The sequence below is a fragment of the Puma concolor genome, chromosome B4 (genome assembly GCF_028749965.1).
Source record: "Puma concolor isolate L17-30 chromosome B4, mPumCon1.1.hap2, whole genome shotgun sequence".
NCBI classification, from domain to species: Eukaryota; Metazoa; Chordata; class Mammalia; order Carnivora; family Felidae; genus Puma; species Puma concolor.
The window spans coordinates 50,077,783-50,100,069 of record NC_141673.1 but is presented as its reverse complement, the minus strand read 5'-3'; the positions used below and the strand labels follow the sequence as shown (position 1 = coordinate 50,100,069).

The 22,287-nt window shown below is 40.5% G+C and overlaps 1 long non-coding RNA gene across 1 annotated transcript in view; it reads right to left on the bottom strand.

The window, feature by feature from the left end:
- The window catches only part of LOC147579058 (uncharacterized), a 134,802-nt gene extending 113,098 nt beyond the window's left edge, over window positions 1–21,704 (bottom strand). The window contains exon 1 of the long non-coding RNA XR_015253506.1: window positions 21,490–21,704. This is a non-coding gene — a long non-coding RNA (uncharacterized LOC147579058). The remainder of the gene's footprint in view (window positions 1–21,489) is intronic.
- Window positions 21,705–22,287: the final 583 nt, after the last annotated feature.

Here is a 22,287-nt window from a genome sequence, read left to right as displayed (position 1 = left end):
TATTTTTTCTACCTTTACAATATCACTCCTTTCTTTAAAAAAAAATTTTTTTTAATGTTTATTTTTGAGACGGAGACAGAGCATGAAAGGGGCAGGGTCAGAGAGAGAGAGAGGGAGACACAGAATCCAAAGCAGGCTCCAGGCTCTGAGCTGTCAGCACAGAGCCCGACGCGGGGCTCGAACTCACAGACCGTGAGATCATGACCTGAGCCGAAGTCGGACGCTTAACCGACTGAGCCACCCAGGCACCCCAGTATCACTCCTCTCTTTAAGGGCGAGCCAAACCCCCTTTTCTCAGAAGGCCTTCTCAGACTGTCTAATCTCTCTGAGATTACCTAGTACTGTCAACCATGACTTATGTACCTTTTGTATTCTAGTTACCATGCCACAGCCCGCTGGAGCACTTTTGTGCATATCCTGTCTCCTCAATAGAATTTTGGTGTTTAGCATGCACAACGGGCACACTTCAAAGACATATTCGAAGACTTGAACTGAATTGTTTTAAAGGAGGGCAGACCAAATAGGGTCTTTGAATATTATGTCTGTGGTTTGACCTGCTTAGTAACTTTCTGTGAGCAGCTGGGTTGCTTGCAGCTTGGTTCATCTTAGAACCGGTTGAGAAAGGAGTGCCTTCCTTAGTGGATCTTCTGAGGGTCTCCTCCATTGCCTGGGGCTGGGTTTTCCTTGCGACATAAAGGAATGTTGAGAATTGCACTGACATATACTTTCAATATTCCTCAATACATGTCAAGTATTTTTCACTGCTACCGTCTCTCCTTTGGTCAGGATGCATTGGCCCCATAAACACTCAAATCAAGCTGAGTTAGGTGGTTATAGCAAAGAAATTGTGTGGTCCGTTATAAGATCACCACCTGTGACTGAGAAGAATGGTCATCAATTTCAGCCACCTTATGGATAAAAACTTGGTTGTGTAACATAAGGTCCAGCGAACCTTAGCTGGGACGATGCTGGAGCAGTGTGCACACAGAAAACAGGTGAATTACTTAAAATTATTTACGATTTTTGTTTCTATTAAGGTATTTTTAAATAATGGAATGCCAGGTTAATTTATCAAGTTTAGCAAACTGCTGGTGATAATGAAGCTTTGGATTTATTGGATTAAACTTATGTGACTACGTTTGACTTAATAGGTTAACTAAAGTAAACCTCCCAGCAAATGTGACATAGTTAGTCATTTTTACCTAACAGATATATCGTGGTAATCCTTTAAATCCTATTACAGTAACCTTGCTGGGGTGGTGCTAAATTCTTTGGACTGGAATTTAGGCTTTTAATGAGTGGATGGTAAACTGAGCTTTGGAACCCTTTATTTATGGGAAAATTTTGAACCTGTGTAACTTTTTAGCATTTTAATTTTGTTATTATTTTTTTATTGAGGTATCATTGACATGTAACATGATATTAGTTTCAGGTGTACAATGTAATGATTTGATATTTGTATATATTGCGACATGATCACCGCAATAAGGCTAGTTAACGTCTGTCAGCATACGTGGTTACAGAAGTTTTTTTTTTTTTGTAATGAGAACTTTTAAGATCTGCTCTCTTAGTAACTTGCAAATAATGCAATACAATGTGACTAACTATATTCTCCATGCTGTACATTATGTTCCCGTGACTTATTTATTTTATAACTGGGGTTTGTAACTTTTGAGTTCCTTCACCCATTTTGCCCAATCTCCATCCCACCTCTGGCAACCGCCAATCTGTTCTCTGGATCTCTGAGCTTGGTTTTCTTGTTTTGTTTTGTTTTTAAAATTCCACACGTAAATAAGATCATATGGTATTTGTCTTACCTGTGTGGTTTTTAAAAATCGGTCTTTCCCCTAAAATACCTAATACCTCCTTATATTGTTTTTTGCAGATTCAGTACATGTAATTTTTTTTCAGTAACTACTTATATTCTTACCTATATTATTCAATAATTAGTGACTCTTACATTAATTCCTCATATTTATTATAGGAAGCTTTCTTGGTAACCTGGTATTCCATTATAGAAATAAATTAGCTATTGATAAATAGAAACTTCATAACCAGAATGCTGTAGAAACACCTCATAAATTTTTTCTCCTTAGCACATTTAAAAAGCATTAAAATAAATGACAAAGAACTTGCTAAATGTTTATGACTTTGGTTTATGCATGTGGGCTAATGGGATGAAAGGCTAATCCGTCACTTGGCTCTTTCTTACTGCATTTAATTAGCTTGGATCACTTTATACTATACCAGAAATGCCTTATCTCCTTTTCTCTTTTTTTTCCAGGACAAAGTAAAATGAACAGTGACAGGAAATAGTTACCTTAAGTTCAGGGTTGATGTAAATGGTGAGAAATACAAGCTTACTGTAGAAAACAAACAACGAACATACAGCCAGCCGCCACTCTGAACATCTGAATGTCTGAAGAGACCACTTCAATTGTGGACCATATTTGCTTCTTTGTGTCATTGGCTGCTCTCTTTTGTCTGTGACATTATATCAGTGATGTCTGGCGAGAGGCAACTGTTACATAGACAGGTACCCAGTGTTTAGGCAATAAGACTTAAGGATCCGTGTTCTCAGTTTTAGGAAACAACTTCATATTCTTATGTCTCAATTATGCACTTTATATTTTTTAATGCTTTTTTTTTTTTTCAACGTTTATTTATTTTTGGGACAGAGAGAGACAGAGCATGAACGGGGGAGGGGCAGAGAGAGAGGGAGACACAGAATCGGAAACAGGCTCCAGGCTCAGAGTCATCAGCCCAGAGCCCGACGCGGGGCTCGAACTCACGGACCGCGAGATCATGACCTGGCTGAAGTCGGACGCTTAACCGACTGCGCCACCCAGGCGCCCCTGTTTTAATGCTTTTTAAATCATTATTAGTTGTTCATAAGACAAATTTGACAATCAGAGGGTTGTTCTTGGTGGAGATACATGGCGATAGATTATGTGGAATACGCCTAATTTTTTTTAAAATGTCAGCTTTATTGAGATATCATTCACATGTAAAATGATAAGATATTTAAAATGTACATCATGGTGACAATAAAAAACTTACACATTGCAAAAAGATTCCCCCTGTCTAGTTAATTAAAACATCCATCACCTCACTTTTTATTTATTTGTTTCCTTATTTATTTATTTTGGTGAGGATATTTAAGTTCTCTCTTCGCAAATTTTAGTTATACAATCCAGTGTCATCAACTACAGTCACTATGTTTTACGTTAGATCCTCAGACGTGCTTATCTCATAGCTTAAAGTTTGTACCCATTTACCAACCTCTCCCTATTTACCCCAACCCCCAGCCCCTGGCTACTTTTCCATTCTGTTTTCATGGGTTTGATTTTTTAAAAAGGATGATACATATATGCGACACCATGCAGTATTTGCCTTTCTCTGGCTTATTTCCCTGAGCATAATGTCCTCAAGTTCCATTCACATTGTCACAAAAGGTGGGATTTCCTTCCTTCTCGTGGCTAATATTCCATTGCGTGTATGTGTATATATCATATCTTCTTTATATTCCATTGCGTGTATGTACATATATCATATCTTCTTTATCAATTCATTTGCTGATGGACACAGGTTGTTTCCACACCTTGGCTCTTGTGAGTAGTACAACAGTTCTATTTTTAACAGAAGAAACACCATGACTGTGGCTTGACAGATGTTCATTAACTGCTATATCGAATTATATAATCAAAAATATAATGAAGGCAGCAGCAAATTACTGCTTGGTTTAGTTTGGTGTCGTAGACACCTAGATTCTAGTTTCAGGTTAGCAACCAGCTGATTGTGTCAATTTAAGAAAGTAGTTTAACTATTGTGGATTCGTTTTAACCATAAAACGAGAGGGTTTTTTTCCCCCCAGATATCTGCTTTCAACTTCTATACCCTACATTGATATTCCAGGAGCTCTTGGGCTGGGGGCCAGCCAATAGCAAGGAAGGGAGGAAGCCCCAAAGAAATGGGTCTCTAAGACCTTCCTGATGAGAAACTCTGCTTTTTTAAGTTTGTTGTGCCTTTGGGGGCGGGGGTGGGAGGAGTTTCTCTGCTTAACAAATGGGTTGGAAAAACTCTGTCCAAGATGATAACTAGATTTCTTTCTAGCTTTTCATTCCATACTTTGAAGCAGTAGATGTAACTTGCAACATGAATGAAAGACGCATGTAATTTTAAAAAGAAATGCCGTTGGAAGAACACAGTAATTCCTGTCCAATTGTGGCTTGAAATTTTATATATGACTGCGATTAATGGAACACACTGCAGAGGGGAAAGGCAGTCTTGGAATCGACATTCTCTTGGCTATTTGCTGCATATGATATTTATCTCTGTGAATCTAATGAAGTCAGGCAGGCTCTACTTGAAGTGACTCTTTAAATTCAGTTCATATGAGCCTGGGTGGCTCGGTCGGTTAAGCATCATACTTGGGCTCAGGTCATGATCTCCCCGTCTGTGAGTTCGAGCCCTACGTTGGGCTCTGTGCTGACAGCTCTGAGCCTGGAGCCTGCTTCGGATTCTGTGTCTCCCTCTCTCTGTCCTTCCCCTGCTCTCTCTCTCAAAAATAAATAAACATTAAAAACATTAAAAAAAATAAATTCAGGGGCGCCTGGGTGGCGCAGTCGGTTAAGCGTCCGACTTCAGCTGGGTGACGATCTCGCGGTCCCTGAGTTCGAGCCCCGCGTCGGGCTCTGGGCTGATGGCTCAGAGTCTGGAGCCTGTTTCGATTCTGTGTCTCCCTCTCTCTCTGCCCCTCCCCCGTTCATGCTCTGTCTCTCTCTGTCCCAAAAATAAATAAACGTTGAAAAAAAAAATTAAAAAAAAAATAAAATAAAATAAATTCAGTTCATATAAACAGTTCTCTCAGTTAAAAATGTCCTTATATTGAATCAATTTCACTATCTAATTTAATTGGGAACATTGGTTTTATTAATCACAATTACCAATACGTTGTGTTTTCTTAGTCTGAGAGGTATTTTTTATTAATTTGGAATTTCCTTGGAAGTATTTTAAAAATATTTTTTTTAAAAAAAAATTTATTTTTCAACGTTTATTTATTTTTGGGACAGAGAGAGACAGAGCATGAACGGGCGAGGGGCAGAGAGAGAGGGAGACACAGAATCGGAAACAGGCTCCAGGCTCTGAGCCATCAGCCCAGAGCCCGACGCGGGGCTCGAACTCACGGACCGTGAGATCGTGACCTGGTTGAAGTCGGACGCTTAACCGACTGCGCCACCCAGGCGCCCCTAAAAATATTTTTAAAAAACTCCCAAGGTTTATAGAAAGGGTGAGAGGGGAGGGAAAAAGAAAGAAAAATAAGGATTTAGCAAAAGGAAATTTAAAATATACCTGGGATACAGGGAGCTGCTTGGCATTTGTTCAGTATATGGATAAAGATTCCCTGAAATGGAAGCAGAAGCCAGTTTGAGAATTGCTTCTCTGGTTTGGAAAACTGGTGCTGTGACTTGATCTGGTGCAAAGGGACACCAAAGGGGACAGAGAGAGGGGGGTCCTATTTCATTTTCCTGTGGTTTCACATCCTCACATCTGCCACCTGTCTTCTCACCCTGCAGGGCTTCTAGGGACCCAACTCTATTTGAACTTACTCGTCTTGATTTCTACAGGAGGTGGCAAGGCATCACGCTGTCTGTCCCCTGTGCTCTCGCTCTCTTCCAAGAAACTTTGTCCTTTAAACCTATTAATACTTTGCCCCAAGAAATGTGCCCCTAGGTAGAGGTGGGACATCAGGGTCAGGATTTTCTGTGCTTGAGCTCAGAAGGGCTTCTGCAGCCAATAGTCAGGAAATGTCACTGTGGCTAAACAGGGACAATAAATCCCCAAGCTACCCAGTAATGCAATCTCCCTCAACATGGAAAAAGGTCAGGCTTGAACTGTAAATAAATTCCTGTCACACAGCAGCGTATGTCTTCAGGTGAGATAGTAAATCTTCTTGGAGATAAATAGCCACAGATACCATAATTCTCTTCCTATGGTCCTGGGCTTCATCAGTTAATTTTTCTACAGTCAATCTTCCATAAAGCTTGGGTATTAACATTCCCTTGGTGTGTAAAGACCTCCCTGAGCACACAAGCTCAATGAGGTGGGGGTGGGGGGCTGGGCTCCAGAGGGTTCTATACTCTATAAACCATGAACAAAATTTATAGAGTATAGGCTCTAATACCCCGAGAGGGAAGAAAATTTTGATATACAGCCTGTTTGTATTTAAAAGAAGATAGGACATAATTGATGCTTCCTTTGGTATATAAAATTCTTCAATTTTTTTGTGTGTCAAACCTTTTCAAATGCTATAAATGGAATATCCAACACATTACAACGTATTACATTCAGTTTTCTTTATCTTAACAGTCCAAAGGTTAGTACTTGGAGTCAAACACCTGAAGTCTCAATTCTGATTCTTTACTCAGTTGATCAGCATTTATGAAGCTACCAAGCTATAAATATACAAAGATGAATGAAGTTGGCTGCCCCAAAGAACTCACAGCCTGGCTGCAGGGGAGAAACACATGCATACACACACACACACACACACACACACACACACACACACACACACACTTAAAATATAATATCCTAAGTGCTATAACCAGGGTTTCCCCAAAAGGTAACAGAGGAGGGAGCCAGGAGGGAAATTTGGGAAGGTTTCACCAAGGGAATTGCATGATCAGTTTCTTGGAGAATGAGTAGTTTTCCTCAAGGTAGAAAAGGAAGGAGAAATACATACAGATCGAGAAAGGTTGTGTACAAAGACGCAGAAATGTAAAAGACCTTGGCATATCTAAATAACTGACAATTTCAAATATGATAGAAGCTTAAGGTATACGTTGGGAAGTGGTAGGAGGTTTAACTTTGAAAGGTTAGCACAGTTTAGGTCAAGGCCAAAGACATGCACAACAAAGGCAAAGGAGGTTGCATCTAGCAAATTTCATCATGTCTCTGACAGCCAAATGTAAAGCAAGATGAGGTCTCTTTCTATACCTAAGACACACCCCTATCTTTGCAAAATAAAAACTTATCCTAGATAGCCAGATGAGCTGTAGTACTTCATTGAAATCTGCTGGCTTTGAACGCTGATCATGAAGGAGTCCTTAAATAGCAGTGCATTTTAGGGGCGCCTGGGTGGCGCAGTCGGTTAAGCGTCCGACTTCAGCCAGGTCATGATCTCACGGTCCGTGAGTTCGAGCCCCGCGTCAGGCTCTGGGCTGATGGCTCAGAGCCTGGAGCCTGTTTCCGATTCTGTGTCTCCCTCTCTCTCTGCCCCTCACCCGTTCATGTTCTGTCTCTCTCTGTCCCAAAAATAAATAAACGTTGAAAAAAAAAATAGCAGTGCATTTTAGAAGAGCCCTTGTCTTTGACCTCTGCTTTTTTCATTTGGCAGAAGTTAAGAATGACAGTTTTTAGAATATAGGGTCAAGTCCTTTGAGTGATCCAAGAGCTCCTGGAAAAAAGGAAGTCATTAGGGAAGTTATTCGTACTTCTCTTTGTTTCATATTTTGGCAATATTATTTTGTGTTTTTGTAGAGCAACTGACGTTTGAAATATAAACTGAAGTTTTTTTTATTGCTCAGCATTTGGCATTTGTTTTATAACTCTTGTGAATATATGCAAAGAGGAGAAGGTCACTAGGGAGTAAGCATTTTGATGTATGTTGACAGAGCACTACCTTGCCAGAATATGAGTTCTTACTTAATAGCAAGCAGGATCATCACTAATTTCTAAGTCTCACAGTGAAACATGAGTTCAGGTCCATTACAGCCAGCTGTTTGAACTAGGGACTAAAATGTTTGCAGTGTCTTAGGAGAAGTGCTAAAACCAGCTCTGAAAGGACACATACAAAGAACAGCAGTCTTCTCTTTTCTTTTCTTTTCTTTTCTTTTCTTTTCTTTTCTTTTCTTTTCTTTTCTTTTTTTAAGGAATTCCAGTGTATGTAAAATGGACTTCTAATAGGATGGAAGATGCTGGAATGGATTTCTAAGAATCCTACTTCCTTGGATATTTTGATCTGAATGCGAGGATATATTCATTTTAAATTTTCAAATTTTTGTCTAAATTATGGTTAACATATAGTGTGATATTGGTTTCAGGAGTGGAATCTAGTGATCACTTACATATAACACCCAGTGCTCATCACAAGTGCCTTCCTTCATATCCATCACCCATTTAGCCCAACCTCCCCCCCACACACACACACCTGCCTTCCTGCAACCCTCAGTTTGTTCTCTTAAGAATCTCTTATGGTTTGCTTCCCTCTCTTTCTTTGTTTTCCCTTCTCAAATGCTTATCTGTTTTGTTTCTTAAATGCCACATGTAAGTGAAATCATATGCTACTTCTCTTTCTCTGACTGACTTATTTTGTTTAACACAATACACTCTAACTCCATCCATGTCATTGCAAATGGCAAGATTCCATTCTTTTCGATGGCTGAGTAATGTTCCATTGTGTGTGTGTGTGTATGTGTGTGTGTGTGTGTGTGTGTGTGTGTGTGTATACAAAATCTTCTTTATCCATTATCCATATTTGGGTTCTTTCCATATTTGGGGTATTGTTGATAATGCTGTTGTAAACATCAGGGTGCATGTAATCCTCTGAATCTGTATGTTTATATCCTTTGGGTAAATACCTAGTAGTGCAATTGCTGGGTCACAGAGTAGTTCTATTTTTAACTTTCTGAAGAACCTCCATACTGTTTTCCAGAGAGGCTGCACCAGTTGGCATTCCCACTAACAGTGCAAAGGGGTTCCCCTTTCTCTTCATCCTTGCCAACATCTGTTGTTTCCTGAGTTGTTAATTGCAGCCATCCTGACAGGTGTGAGGTGGTATCTCATCTTGGTTTTGATTTGTATTTCCCTGATAATGAGTGATGTGGAGCATTTTTTCATGTGTCAGTTGGCCATCTGGATGTCTTCTTTGGAGAAGTGTCTATTCATGTCTTTTGCCCATCTCTTTACTGGCTTCTTTGTTTTTTGGGTGTTGAGTTTGATAAGTTCTTTGTAGACTGTGGATATTAACCCCTTATCAGATATTTCATTTACAAATATCTTCTCCCATTCCATCAGTTGCATTTTAGTTTTATTGACAGGTTACTTCACTGTGCAGGAACTTTTCATCTTAATGAAGTCCCAATAGTTCATTTTTGCTTTGGTTTTCCTTGCCTCTGGTGACGTGTCTAGTAAGAAGTTGCTGTGGCCAAGGCCAAAAAGGTTGCTGCCTGTGTTCTCCTCTAGGATTTTGATGGTTTTCTGTCTCACATTTTGGTCTTTCATGCATTTTTGAGTTTATTTTTATGTATGGTATAAGTAAATGGTCCAGTTTTATTCTTCTGAATATTGCTGTCTAGTTTTCCCAATACCATTTGTTGAAGAGACTATTAACATTGGATATTCTTTTTAAAAAATGTTTATTTATTTTTGAGAGAGAGAGAGAGAGAGAAGTGGGGGAGGAGCAGAGACAATAGGAGACACAGGATCTGAGGCAGGCTCTAGGCTCTGAGTTGTCAGTGAGGAGCCTGACACAGGGCTCAAACCTACAGACTATGAGATCATGACCTGAGCCGAAGTCAGACACTTAATCGACTGAGCCACCCAGACACTCCTTTCATTCTTCCTGCTTTGTCGAAGATGGGTTGATCATACATTTGTGGGTCTACTTCTGGGTTCTCTCTTCTATTCCATTGATCTATGTGTCTGTTTTTGTGCCAATACCATACTGTCTTGATGACTATAGCTTTGTAATATAGCTTAAAATCCAGAATTGTGATGCCTCCAGCTTTGCTTTGCTTTTTCAGGATTGCTTTAGCTATTTGAAGTCTTTTGTAGTTCCATACAATTTTTAGGATTGTTTGTTCTAGCTCTGTGAAAAATGCTGGTGGTATTTTGATAGGGATTGCATTAAAAATGTAGATAGTGGGGTGCCTGGGTGGCACAGTCGGTTGAGCGTCCGACTTCAGCTCAGGTCACGATCTCGTGGTCTGTGAGTTCGAGCCCCACGTCGGGCTCTGGGTTGATGGCTCGGAGCCTGGAGCCTGCTTCCGATTCTGTGTCTCCTTCTCTCTCTGCCCCTCCCCCCTTCATGCTCTGTCTCTCTCTGTCTCAAAAATAAATAAACATTTAAAAAAATGTAGATAGCTTTGGGTAGTGTCAACATTTTAACAATGTTCATTCTTCCGCCTCATGAGCATGGGATGCTTTTCCATTTTTGGGGGTAAGCGTTCAGTAGTTTTCAAAGTACAGATGTTTTACCTCTTTGGTTAGGTTTATTCCTTGGTATCTTGTTTTGGGTATAATTGTAAATGGGATCGATTCCTTGATTTCCTTTTCTTCTGTTTCATTATTGGTATATAGAAATGCAACAGATTTTTGTACATTGATTTTATATCCTGCAATTTTGCTGAATTCATGTATTTGTTCTGGCAATTCTTTGGTGAAGTCTTTTAGGTTTTCTACATAGAGTACCATGTTGTCTGCAAATAGTGAAAGTTTGACTTCCTCCTTGCTGATTTGGATGCCTTTTATTTATTTTTATTTTCTGATTGCTGAGGCTAGGACTTCCAGTACTGTGTTAAATAATAATAGTGAGAGGGGCGCCTGGGTGGCGCAGTCGGTTAAGCGTCCGACTTCAGCCAGGTCACGATCTCGCGGTCCGTGAGTTCGAGCCCCGCATCAGGCTCTGGGCTGATGGCTCAGAGCCTGGAGCCTGTTTCCGATTCTGTGTCTCCCTCTCTCTCTGCCCCTCCCCCGTTCATGCTCTGTCTCTCTCTGTCCCAAAAATAAACGTTGAAAAAAAAATTAAAAAAAAAAATAATAATAGTGAGAGTAGACATCCCTGTCTTGTTTTTGACCTTAGAAGAAAAGCTCTCAGTTTTTCCCCATTGACAATGATATTAGCTGTAGGTCTTTCGTATAGGATGTTGGGGTATGTTCCATCTCTATGCTTTTTGTTGAGGGTTTTTATCAAGAACGGATGATGTATTTTGTGAAATGCTTTTTTCTGCATCTGTCGAGAGGATCATATGGTTCTTATCCTTTCCTTTATTAACATGGTGTATCACGTTGATTGGTTTGTGAATATTGAACCACCCCTGCAGCCCAGGAATAAATCTCAGTTGATTGTGGTGAATAATTCTTTTACTGTCCTGTTGGATTCAATTTACTAGTATCTTGTTGAGAATTTTTTCATCCATGTTCATCAGGGATATTGGCCTGTAATTCTCCATTCTAGCAGGGTCTTTTTCTGGTTTTGGAATCAAGGTAATGCTGGCCTTATAGAATGAGTTTGGAAGTTTTCCTTCCATCTCTACTTTCTTGAACAGTTTGAGAAGAATAGGTACTAATTCTGCTTTAAATGTCTGGTAGCATTCCCTTGGGAAGCCATCTGGCCCTGGACTTTTGTTTCTTGGGAGATTTTTGCTGACTGATTCAATTTCTTTGCTGGTTATGGGTCTGATCAAATTTTCTATTTCTTCCTATTTCAGCTTTGGTAGTTTGTATGTTTCTAGGAATCAATCCATTTCTTCCAGATTGCCCAGTTTGCTGAACTATAATTTTTCATAATATTCTCTTATGATTGTTTATACTTCTGTGGTATTGGTTATGATCTCTCCTCTTTCATTCATGATTTTATTTATTTGGGTCCTCTCTCTTTTCTTTTTGTTAAGTCTGGCTAGGGGTTTATCAAGTTTATTAATTCTTTCAAAGAACCAGCTCTTAGTTTCAGTGATCTGTTCTACTAGGTTTTTGTTGTTGTTGTTGTTGTTGTTTTTTGTTTGTTTCTATATCATTTATTTCTACTCCAATCCTTATTATTTCTCTTCTTGTACCAACATTAGGCTTAGTTTGTCTTCCCTTTCTAGCTCCTTTAGGTGTAAGGTTAGGTTGTGTATTTGAGTCTTGCTTCTTGAGATCAGTCTCTATTGCAATACACTTCCCTTTTAGGGCTACCTTTGCTGCATCCCAGAGGTTTTGGAGTGTCGTGTTTTCATTTTAATTTGTACCTGTGTATTTTTTAATATCTTCTTTAATATTCTGGTTAACCCATTCATTCTTTAGTAGCATGTTCTTTAACCTCCATGTATTTGTGGTCTTTCCAAATTGTTTCTTGTGGTTGACTTTCACTAATGGTTTGAAAATATGCATGGTATGATCTTGATCTTTATCTTTCTGTATCTATCGAGGACTGATTTGTGACCTAGAATGTGGTCTATTCTGAAGAATGTTCCATGTGCACTTGAAAAGAATGTGTATTCTGCCACTTTAGGATGAAATGTTCTGAATATATATATATATATATATATATATATATATATACACACACACATATATATTTTTTTTTTTTGAGAGAGAGGGTGCAAGTGAGCGAGGGACAGAGACAGAATCCCATGATGGTGGGGGGGGGGGGGCAGGGGAGAGAGGAAGGGAGAGGGAGAGAGAGAGAATAAAGCAGGGCTCACCTGGGGCTTGTGTTTTTATCTGAAGCTGGGCTGGAGCTCACCAGAAGCAGAGCGCTGGCTCACCCGAAGCAGGGCTCATGTTCAAATGATGTGGGGCTTGGGCTTACCCAGAGCGGGGCTGGTCCTCACCAACTGTGAGATCATGACCTGAGCTGAAGTCAGATGCCCAACTGACTGAGCCACACAGGCACCCTCCTGAATATATCTGTTAAGTTCATCTGGTCCAGTGTGCCATTCAAAGCCATTGTTTCCTTGTTGATTATCTCCTTAGATGATCTGTCCATTGTTGTAAGTGGGGTATTAAAGTCTCCTACTCTTATGGTGTTATTATCAATGAGTTTCTTTATTTTGCTATTAATTGGTTTATATGTTTGGGTGTTTTCAAGTTGGGGGCATAAATATTTACAATTATTATATCTTGTTGATGGATAGACCCCTTAATTATGATATAATGCCCTTCTTCATCTCTTGTTACAGTCTTTGTTTTAAAATCTAGTCTGCCTCTTAAAGGCAGCATATAGATGGGTCTTGTTTTTTTATTCATTCTGGTACCCTATGTCTTTTGATTGGAGCATTTAGTGCATTTACATTCAGAGTGATCACTGAAAGTTATGAATTTAGTGCCATCGTGTTACCTGATGAGTTGGTGTTTCTGGTGATATTGTCTGATCCTTTGTAGACTTTGTTGCTTTGTTCTTCTTCTTTTTTTTGTCCAGAGTTCCCCTTAAAATTTCTTGCAGGGCTGGTTTAATGGTCACAAACTCCTTTAGTTATTCTTTATCTGATAAAGTCTTTATCTCTCTTTCCATTCTGAATGACAACCTTGCTGGATCAAGGATTCTTGACTGCATATTTTTCCCATTCAGCACATTGAATATTTCCTGCCACTCTCTTCTGGCCTACCCAGCTTCTGTGGACAGGTCTACTACTAACCTTATGTGCCTACCCTTGTAGGTTTAGGACTGTTTGTCCCTAAATGCTTTCAGAATTCTCTCTTTATCTTTGTATTTTGCAAGTTTCATTATGTTATGTCATGGTGTTGACCTGTTATTGTTGATTTTGAGCAGAGTTCTCTGTGCCTCTTGGACTTGAATGTCTGTTTCCTTCCCCAGATTAGGGGAGTTCTCAGCTATAATTTGTTCAAATAAACTTTCTACTCCTTTTCCTTGCTTTTCTTCTTCTGAGACTCCTATGATGTGGATATTGCTTCATTTCATGGAATCACTTAGTTCCCTAAGTCTCCCCTCATGACTTACTAACTTCTGTTCCCTCTTTTTTTCAACTTCATTATTTTCCATAATTTTATCTTCTATTTCACCTCTTCTCTCCTCTGCTTCTTTAATCCTCATTGTCACTGCATTCCATTTGTTTTGCATCTCACTTATAGTATTTTTTATTTTATCCTGACTAGTTCTTAGGTCTTTGCTCTCTGTAGCATGTGTTTCTCTGGTGTCTTCTATGTTTTTTTTCAGGCCCAGCTAGGAGTCTTATGACTGTTGTTCTAAATTCTTGTTCAGCTATATTGCTTAGATCTTTTTTGAGCCAGTCTCTGGCTGTGACTTATTCTTGGCCTTACTTTATGTGTGTGTGTGGGGAGGGTGGGTGGGTGGGAGGGGTTCCTCCATCTTATCATTTGGCTACATCTGTCTTTTGTGTGTTTTAAAAGCCTGTTATGTTTCCTGCACCTGAGAGTACTGCTATATTAAAAAGGCATCATACACTGTCCAGGGCCTGGAACTTCAGAAAGTGTTTCTGGCACTTGCTGTGTGCACTCTGCTGTTGCATTTTGGCTGCTCTTTCTCATGGTCAGTCCTCTGCAGAGCTCCTCCTTCCTTGCAGTGGTGGAGCGTTTGGACCTTTAACTAGGTGTGCTTTGATTTGTTTGTTGAAGTACCCCTGGAAAAAACATTGGGGAGAAAGCCTGATCCTTAAAAAAGAGAAAAGGAAAGGGGACAAAAAATATCAGAGAATCAAAAAACTATAAGGATTATTCCAAAGAAGAAGAAAGAAAAAAGAAGAAGAAAAGAAAAACAAAGAAAAAAAAAGTCTAATCCAAAAAAAGGAAAAAAGGAAATAAAAAAAAAAAAAAACAAATAAGAAACTAGAAGACTGATTCAAGAAGAAAAAAGAGAAGAAGAAAGAAACAAAGCAAAAAGAACTATAGGTGTCATTTTGAAGTTCCGGATTTTCAGTGCACTTGGTTCATGGGGGGTGTTGGATGCGCTGGTCTTCTAGAGGAGAGGTCTGCTGCTTTGGCTTAGAGTCAGTCTTGCCCCAGTAAATAAGCAGTTGCCAGGCATGGGGGTGAGTGGATTTGGGGTTTGGCATAAGTGGGTTCTGCCTCCATGGGCAACCACTGTGTTGCTCTCTGAATTCCCACCGTGCTGGTATTGGGGGAAAATTGTGCCTCCCCAATCTTGTCTCCTCTCTGACTGTGGATCTCATACACCTTCTGTTCAGACAGACGTCACAGAATAGCGAGGGCAGTAAGCTCACCCTGAGCCACAACTCTCCTGCGTTTTTTCCTTGGTGGGTGGCTAGAATTCAAAACCCAAAATCTTATGGGGCACCTGGGTGGCTCGGTTGGTTAAGCGAATGACTCTTGATTTGAGCTCAGGTCATCATCTCACAGCTTATGACTTTGAGCCCCACGTTAGGCTCTGTGCTGACAGTGGGGAGCCTGCTTGGGATTCTCTCTCTCTCCCTCTCTCTCTGCCCCTCCCCTGCTCATGCTCTCTCTCTCCCTCTTTCTCCAAATAAATAAACTGAAAAAGAATCTTAAAGGACTCCCTCCTCCAGAGTAGGGCCCCTCTATGCTATGTGAAGTCTTCTGTCCCTGAGAAACAGCCCCACACCTGCACAGTGCATGAAATCTATGGTGTAGCACTGCTGAAAGCAGCAAAGGTTATATTCTCTCTGGGTGTGCCTCTGCACCCTGCTGATGAAAGTGCCTGCAGTGTCTCCTCCAGGAAGGGGACTATTCTCTCTCAGTGCACCCTTGAGACTGCTACACCCTGCTATGCTCTTCAGGGCCAGCACCCTCCTCCCCAGGAATGCACATACACGGCTCTGCTCCAGAGAAAGTTGCAGAACTCAAACATTAGGGTTTGAGTTTCAAATGCCATTTGCAAAAAAAAATAACTGGGACACTCAGTACTTCTCTGTGGTCTAGAGAGGTTTTCCTCTTGTGCTAACTCAATGCCACACTTTCTCAACCCCTTCTCTTTCTCTCCCTTTTGTCTTTCCACAGAAGGTTCCCTCTCCTCCACAGCACTGCCATTTTTCTCTCCCCCAATTCACTTCCACACACCTCATACCTACCAAGCTGTCTCCCTCCAACTGTGGAGATCCCTCTGTCAGTCCACAGATCGATTTTCTGGGTATTCCAAGCGATCTGACCTGAACACAGCTGTGTTTGAGGGACAAGGAAAGCCCAGAGTCCCCCTACTTCTCTGCCATCTTAACTTTTCCTTGTACCTGATTTCCTCAGCAATGAGCTGTGACCAGCAAAGCTCACTAGAGACTCAATGTCCAGGATTCTTGCTGGAAACTGGTCACATAGGCTTACTTTCCTTAGCATACACTAAAATTCTAGACTCCCAGAAAGAAAGCAGGTGTTCAGCATAGATCACATGGCTTGCACAATTTTGGAGAGTAAGCCATTAGTATCAGTTCTTGGAATGGTGGGAGTTGTCCTGAAATCCAAGTTCCCATGTGTCAGTCAGAGGGCAAGCTTGGTAGCAGGCCTTTCTAGAAAGCGGCATTTTCAGGACTGCTGTGTTTACTCCTTTTTGGACAGGTAGGTTGCTCTACTAGCATAAACTCTTTCATGCTCTTCCATGTGGCTGGTCCATGACAACCTTGGCCCAGTCTATCAGCAAATTGACTTGCAATATCTAGACAGACATGCAAATAGAATGGCTTTGGCCAGACTGCAGAGTATCAGAAAGGGAGGTCTGGTGTAGCAAGTTCCTGTCTTATATCCATGTGCTATTCAGGCTTGATGTGGTCTACATGACTCATGTCTCAGCTTTGAGTTGATTTGCATCCCTTGGCCCATGAAACTTGGCTAATCCTCACAAGGTTGTGCTCTTCTAGATGCCCTTGGTACCTTCGAACTTGTATATGGCCCTTATCCTATGTTGTATCACATCACAGCTCTACTGGAGACAGAGTTATTGTTATGTGAGTAGAAACAGTCTTGCTGACTCCCTTGGACCTACTAGTAAAGGCAAAGGACATTTGATTGGTGGAACAGCTTCCAGGCTTGGACTTTACTCATTAAGAAAATAAAACTGCACATGCTCAAAAAAAAAAAAAAAAAAAAAAAAGCCAAACAACAACAACAAAAAAATCTTCAATGGCTACAAAGGTCCTGGAGCTACTTCTGAAAGAACAGGTCTAGTTTGGGATGTTAGACTAAGGTAAGGGGATTGCGAGAGAGAAAGAAAAAGGTAACCCCTTGCTGGAATTGGGATAGGAGAATAGATTTAAAGGAAGCAGACACTGAAGGGTTTTGAGGAAAGGATCCTTAGGACAGCTGCTTTGGGTTGTACACTGTCAGGTCTGTTAGTTGCTTATTTGAAAGACTTCAGTACATTTATACATTTCTTTTCAATATTTAAAAATTTTCTTCAATGTCATCTGATGTGTTTAAGCGCAACGCCATTCTGAAACATGAGGTGGTCTGCATTTGTTGCCTGGCTGAGTTTGTTTTTCTATCATCTATTCCCTCAGCTTCTCGAGGACAGGAAACGTCAAGGATACTTTGCACATTTTGGATACTAATAAAGATGGTGAAGTAATGAATGAACACACACATACATTATTTGGCAAAAGAAAAGGAGAGTGATGTTGTTTTGTAATATGCCCAGCAATCAGGATCTAAGTAATGCCAGAAAGGATTTTTTCTGGAAGGAGCAAATTAGTTGTACCAGATGCCAAACCACTCTCTAAATGAGCAAGGGGTAAAAGTGAGAGAGCTGGGGACAGGCAAAAATTTTAGGCATAGTTCTGAAGCATTTTAAATGGTATAGCGGCAGGATTTTGAAGAGCTCTAAAAGGACAGCAAATATTCTAATCCAGTATCGAAAGTAACTCGGATGTTTTTGAACAACGCAATACAAGACTTCTCTAAAGCAGTCTAAAGTAAAGTCACAGCCAATTGGCTAATGTAAACTTCGGCAATAAACTAAAAAGGCCTTTATAAAGACCCAACCAAATGATTTTTTAAATTTTCAGACAATTTTGCTATGAGCTGGCATTAAATTTCATTTCACACCTGCTACAAGCAAAGAGATCTTACCAATGCAAAGATATTCTTTCGGTAAGAATGTTTTCTAGGAAAAGAGAATGGCTGGATAGTCTTTGTTTGACAGGAATAAACAAAAACAATGTCTGGTTAAATACCATTTGATTCCTGACAGAGAACTGAAAGTGTGGGTAGCAAGTTCCCAGAAGAGATCTGAGGCTAATTAAAGTTTATCAGAAAATCCTTTAAGCATTTTTATTCAGGAATGGTAATTTTTCCCCAGAAGAATTTGTAAATAATCTTATAAAATGATTTTTGTAATCAGACCACGTTTGGGCATTTTTTCCATATTAATAAAGAACATAGCTGATTTTTTCAATCATATCAGTACTCACAGACACATGTTGTGCATATAGATCTTCAAATGTAAAGGAAGCTGTCATATGTCATCCGAACTGTTATAGTTGGAAAAAGAATGACTTCAGTCACCATAGGGGGAGGGACACGGAACGTCTCTTGTCTCGAGAATATGTCATTCATTATCAAGTGTAAGTAGGCACATTAGGTAGATCCCTTGCTGCAGGTTGCTATCTTTAGAATAGCCAAAATAATTATAAGAAAGAGGGGTGGCTTATGGAACCCAAGGGCTAGAATGCAGCTGGGCCTTGGGAAGGTTGCAATAGTTGCCTGGAAACCTGTGGGAAATCCTGAGTACTCTCTCTGGTCTCTTGCTTCTTTCTGTGCATCTGTTGCCTTCTTTCTTGGGGAACAGCTTTTCCTGTGTCTCAGCCCAGTGGAAGATGGCAGCCAGCAGTTTCCATGTTCACAAGGTCTAGCCACACTGAGGGACCAACTTTCATTCTTGCTCCCAATTTCAGATTTCTAGGAGGTTGGGGCTTCTCACTTGCTCAGCTTGGAACATTCTCATTCCACTAAACTGAGACCAGGGAATTCAGTTGTATCATATAAAAAGGTCTGCTGGGTCCTCCCGATAGATTGGGAAGTTCTTGGAGAAGGAAGAATTGTTGTAAGTGGGGCAAACATACTCCAAAGTGTATGACATTAGGCTTGATCAAAAGCAGGGATTATTATTTAAAAGTTCAATAAAGCAAGACAAAAACCTGTTAACTACTGAGCAGCCTTAGAGAACAAAAAGTTTGAAACTATGGAGTGCCTAGGTGGCTCAGTCAATTAAGCGTCCAACTCCTGATTTTGGCTCAGGTCATGGGCTATGTCATAGTTTACGACTTTGAGTTCTGCATCGGGCTCTGTGCTGGCAGTGCGGAGCCTGCTTGGGATTCTTTCTCTCCCTCTGCCCCTCCCTTGCTAGTGCACACTCTCTATCTCTCTCTCTCCCAAAATAAATAAATAGACATTAAAAAAATTAAACAAAATTTTGATCTTAGCTCTGGAAGGTTCAATAGGATGTCATACTCACAATGGCTCCCAAACCTGGACAATTACGAGAAACAAATTTAGATTTAGATGTTTAGATTTAGAAATAAGTTTCCTGGTTCTCCTTTAAGATTCTGATTCATTAAATCTGAAATCTGCATTTAAAATCTTCTTTACTGATGCTATTAATTAAGTAGATTTGGGGACCACCGATCTACTGTATACTCTGGCTTCTGGATAGCAAAGATCTTATTTAAAGGGTTTTCAGGGAAAGATACTCATAATCTGAAACATTTCTTCTTATTTTTTGACCTGAGAGTCAGAAACTTTTTCTTTACAACCAAATAAAAATTTCCACCTACAATGAAAGGTTCAAAGCATGTTTTGCCTTATATTTATTCTATGCTTATTCTTTCCTAGCTTCTATCCAAATCCTTCACACATTTCCAGTTCTATTATATGTGCATTATTCAAGTCCAACTATGTATATCTGGACAAAAACATTTCCCTTTTAAAATATGCTGGAAATTTTGCCAGACCACTGTTCAGTTCTCTTCAGGGCCTGACACCATCCCAGAAGCAACTTCAATCTTACTGGCTAGTTCCAGCCTGGATTTTGTCTGGGGGACATGCTGGACAATGCCTGGATGTTCTCTGGAGCAAATGTAATTTGAGGGGTGAATGCACTTTCAGGGAACCAAGTTCGCTATGAGAGAAGCTATAATATCTGGCATTGGACAAAGTAAGGAGGTCAGAGGCAGCAGCTTACAAGAGATGTCTGATGCTGGAGTCATCAGAACAGGCTAGAAAATATGAGTGTGGGGTGTGGCCAGGCAGGATGGCCTGGTATCGCTCAGGGAACAAAGGAGACTTCTTGGGGTGCCCTCTCACTCAGGCTGGGAAGCAATGGGCAGATTGGCCCTGATGCCAGGTATTAGAAACTTACCATTTGGTTGTCACTTTATGCAATACTTGCTTGATTTCCTATATCTCTTACTGACTTCTGTCCACTTTTCTATTCTATAACTCATGCAGTCTATTAAAAATTCTCTTGGACTTTTCTAGTTTATTCTTCCAGTATCTTCATTCTGGCATGTTAATCCTGTGGTGCACCATACAATGGCACATGAGTCTTTAGTGGAGAGGCTCAGTAATACTAATTGATTTGATTTTTCAGTGCTTTCATTTTTTTTTTCCAGGAAGTACAGAGGTACAAATAAGTAGGGGGTGTACAAATAAGGGGAGAGAAAGAGGGGGCCATGAGTATGGGCCTTTTAAAACAACATCTCATTGGGGTGCTGCAGTGAATTTTTGAGCACCATGTTTTAAGAATAGGCTTTGGAGAAAAATGATGGAAACATGTGAAGGACTGAAGAGTTGAGGCCCATGTACATGGGTTAAGAGAATCGGGGTGGTTGACTGAAAAGTTGAGAAGTCTGTGGGGTGCGGTCATATGGAAGCATAATCTGTGGGAATATAGTTTTGAAGGTGGTCTTTGCAAAGACATGACACATCTTCCCAGGGCATCAATTTATGTAAATATCAGTGTGGGGGAGAAGATTATTTTTTTAAGTTTATTTATTTTGAGAGAGACAGAGATAGCACAAGTGTGGAAGGAGCAGAGAGAGAGAGAGAGAGAGAGAGGGAGAGAATCCCAAGCAGACTCTGAGCCGCCAGCACAGAGCCTGATGTGGGGCTCAAACCCACGAAGCCACGAGATCATGACCTGAGCCCAAACCAAGAGTTGTCCACTTAACCGACTGAGCCACCCAGGTGCCCTGGGAGAAGATCATTTTTGTGTGACTCCGTCATAGCTATATGATGAGAGTGCAAAATTCTCACAAATTGTTAACATAAAACACAAAAGAAATGTTAAGCTTTCATCTGAGTTGCCATGGTTTAGTTTTTTGAATCCTGGGTATACACATTTAATTTCTTTAGCCATCTAGAAGCACCCAGTTTTCAATTACAACATGGAGGAAGATGGTGACCAACTTCTTACCAGCTCAAAAGAACTAGAATTATTGGGGCGCCTGGGTGGCGCAGTCGGTTAAGCGTCCGACTTCAGCCAGGTCACGATCTCGCGGTCCGGGAGTTCGAGCCCCGCATCGGGCTCTGGGCTGGTGGCTCAGAGCCTGGAGCCTGTTTCCGATTCTGTGTCTCCCTCTCTCTCTCTGCCCCTCCCCCGTTCATGCTCTGTCTCTCTCTGTCCCAAAAATAAATAAACGTTGAAAAAAAATTAAAAAAAAAAAAAGAACTAGAATTATGGGATACACAGAGGATTTTTAACTTCAATACAAAGGAGGACTTTCATCAGGGTGAATACAAACACATCAGATCATCAAGTGAATTTAGAAACAAGAATATACTTCTTACCTTAAAGAAAAGGGTAACGTGGAGCGGACTGGATATGCTGCCCTCCAAACCTTGGGTGTCTTCTCTCTGAGATGGAGTCTCACCTGGGGGGTGTGCTTCCTTCTTCTGATGAGCCTTCTTTGCTGAACTGGAATCATGGTGAACACACTTCTTGCTAATGATCTCAGAGGGCAGGGCTGAGGCAAAATTTCCCAGAATGTTGTTATATTTAGACCTATCTGGAAGCAAGTTACCAGATTTGAATGGAGTATTTTCATATCAAGAAATTCTGATTCCAATTGCAAAAGAAATAGCATGGATTTAAGTGAAAAGTGAATGTCATACTCTTTTTTAGTCTCATCTTCCAAAAGTAACTACTGATAACACTTTCTTATACATCCTTTCAAATATTTCACGTGCATGAATGAGATACATGCATGCGCACACGCACTCATGATCCTATTATTCACATTTCTTTACCTTGCTTTTTTCATTTAAAATGTGCAGAACATTTACTATACAATTTCCTACGGCATCTTTCCTAATAGCTACAGACAGCTGCAGAGTATTCCACCCCGTGGCTGTACCGTTCGTTACTTAAACAATCCCGTATTTCATGAAATTTAAGCTGTGTGACAGATGTAGCAAGTTGCTTATGAATATCCATTCTTCTTTCTGATGAAGACAACTCTGATTTTGTTCAAAACAGCAATATTCTCGGGGCGCCTGGGTGGCTCAGTCGGTGGAGCGTCCGACTTCCGCTCAGGTCATGATGTCACGGTCTGTGAGTTCGAGCCCCGGAAGCTCTACACATGGAGA